The sequence below is a fragment of the Empidonax traillii genome, unplaced genomic scaffold (genome assembly GCF_003031625.1).
Source record: "Empidonax traillii isolate 1590-97213 ecotype Southwest subspecies unplaced genomic scaffold, ASM303162v1 scaffold1297:size275931, whole genome shotgun sequence".
In the NCBI taxonomy this organism is placed as follows: domain Eukaryota; kingdom Metazoa; phylum Chordata; class Aves; order Passeriformes; family Tyrannidae; genus Empidonax; species Empidonax traillii.
This window is the reverse complement of record NW_020956490.1, coordinates 188,728-191,492: the sequence shown is the minus strand read 5'-3', so window position 1 is coordinate 191,492 and position 2,765 is coordinate 188,728.

Below are 2,765 nucleotides of genomic sequence, written 5' to 3'. Positions count from 1 at the left end.
CAGTAGGTTTGCATTCCTTGAAATCAGGTGATTACAGGGAGAAAAGTAAAAGTCAGTGAGAGCGAGGAGCCTGCATCTGACCCAGAAAAAGATGCCAGAGAAGATCAGATGAGAATGCTGATGATTTCCACTGCATGGAAAGTCTGTTCAGGAGTTCCCAAGACCTCAGGAGCTGGTGACACTGGAGCAGGGTCTGGTAACAGGTATTGACAGGATCCTTTGCTGTCCACAGTATTGTCCATGGTCTCCATCCCAGAGGTTTGCAGGAATACTTAGCCTCTGGGAGAAAATTCCTTAGAGCCAGAGGTGGCCTCTCGCTTTGGAGAAACCTCTGTGCCCCACAGGGAGCTCTTGAGCCATTCCTGTAATAAGGGAGAGAATTAAATGACAGAGGACCAAGAAAATCTGTTTGGCATCACGAGATTTTGTATTTTCTCACATTAACGAAACTAGTAGGAAATGAGGAGCAGCTGTCTGGGGCTTTCTGCAGCCAAAATCTCTGCAGGAACAACTCCTACTTCGGAACTATCGACAAGTCTGGGGCTTGCGTTTCATGAAAACTGCGTTACGAAGAAAACGCTTTCAGAAATAGCAGCTCACATCACACTGGCTTTCACTTCTCTGAACACAGTGTCTTCCTCCTTCACTATGATTCAGGGCACATTCAGGCACCAGCAGGCAAGGCTAAACACTGACATTCTGTATTTTCCATAATGAAGTAGCCCACAGCTCTACCAGTCAGCATTCCCAAGGCTTCCCCTGGCAGCATCACACCTGAGCTGCAAAATGCTGGCTGGTCCCAGCAGGGCATTGTAGGGAAAGGTGCATACTTGCAGTGGGAATTGTTGCCTCTCCCTGGGAGCTGGACCAGCCAGGACTGAGGACAACTCGTTCTGCCCCATGGAGGCTGCCAAGGGCTTCGCTGGCCGCTGCAATAAACAAGTTTGAAGTTGTTTGAAAATACTGCGTGCAAAGAAACAAACACTGAGCTGTTCAGTCTGCAGCGGGGTGAAGTTCTTTCTAAACAGAGAAGAGCCCCTTAACCCTGCAGAGCGAGGCAGCCACTGGGAGCCGGCTCTTCCCTAGGGAAGGGGACGGGAAAGGCTCCTGTGGGAGACGTGTCTGGCTGGCACAGGTGAAACCTTGGCAGGATGAGGGGAAGGAGCGTGCTGGGACCCTGCAGAGCTGGGGAGATGTCCTGAATGTTGCAATCCTTGTGCAGGCCCTGAAGGCCGCCCACGGTTCCATGACCTGGCATAATGAAGGAGGGACACGTGATCCTGCATCCAGCTCTGGGATAAGAGGGATATGGAGCTGCTGGAGGGAGTTCAGAGCCCACAAAGATGCTCTGAGGGCTGGAGCAGCTCTGCTATGGAGGCAGGCTGGGAGAGCTGGGATTGTTCAGCCTGGAGAAGAGAAGCCCAGGGGAAACCTGAGCCCCTTCCAGTACCAACGGGACTACAAGAGAGCTCCCATGGCAGCAGGAGCAGCATGTGCCTGTGCCAGCAACCCCCTGTCCTGGAGAGCTCCATCTCCCAGCAGGAATGGCCAGGTCCTGGTCCCAGCCCTTTGCTTGGGCTGCTGCGATTTCCCCTCTCCCACAGATCCCACGGCATGTGTGGGCCTGCACAGTCCCCACCTCTCCACGTGTCCCCTTCCCACTCCTCCATCCCCATCCGATGTGTCTGCACATGCACGCTGACAGTCCCTACGAAAGGAGCTCTGTTCATTGCCTGTTCTGGGAAAGCCTCACCTCCTTCCCATCTCCTCCGGGCAGGAGAAGGCTGTGGGAATGACAGAGGCTGTGGGAACAGCTCCACGTGAGCTTGTCGTTAAGGTGGGTGAAGGAGAGACCCAGAAAATCTCTCTCCACTGGTGCTGTGGGGCTGATCCCCAGAGGTGTCTCCGTGAGAGCTGGTGGCCCCTGTGAGCCAGCCCCAAAAAGCAGATACCACGTGCAGGGCTGTGATCTGATAGATGTGCCTGTGCTGGGGCCACCAGGGCCGAGCTCTGAGCTGAGCCCTTCCATCCCAGCAAGTTTGCTTTGGAAGGGGCCATCGGAGCCTTCAGGGGCTTCCAACACCCAAGGAGCCTTTGCACGAAGCAGCACAATAAACACACCAGGGCTGGGCAGGAAAACAAAGCCAGGCACACACTTCCCTGCTCAGGCACTTAACCCTTTTGAAGCCTTGCTGGCTCAGCTGACAGACCAGGGAGTCACTGGGCCCCTTCCCTCTCCAACCCCAGCTTCTCTTCACTCTTGTAAGAACAAAGGGTATCCTTCTCCTCTGCCCAGAACCTCCACACTCCTGTGGGTTTCAGCTATAACCTCACTGGTAACCTGCTCCCACAGCAGGTGGGATGGATGACCAGAGTCAGCCTGGGAGCACACTTTTGTCTTACCCAAGCTTGCTTTCTGGGACCATGGCAGCATGTCCACTTCTCTGGCTCCTGACCTGCTGCTGTGGCTGTGGGTGAAGGCAGTCCTGCTCACCCCTGTGTGCCAAACCGAATCAAACCGTCAGTACAAAGAGCTGATGTGCCCAAATCCCTTCTCACTGACCTGGACCACAGCCCAGAGTCATAGAATCATAGAATCATAGAATCATAGAATAGATTGGGTTGGAAAAGACCTCCAAGATCATCAAGTCCAACCCCTGATCCAACTCCAATTACTATATCATGGCACTAAGGGCCACATCCAATCTCTGCTTGAAAACCTCCAGGGATGGTGAATCCACCACCTCTCTGGGTAGGCTGTTCCA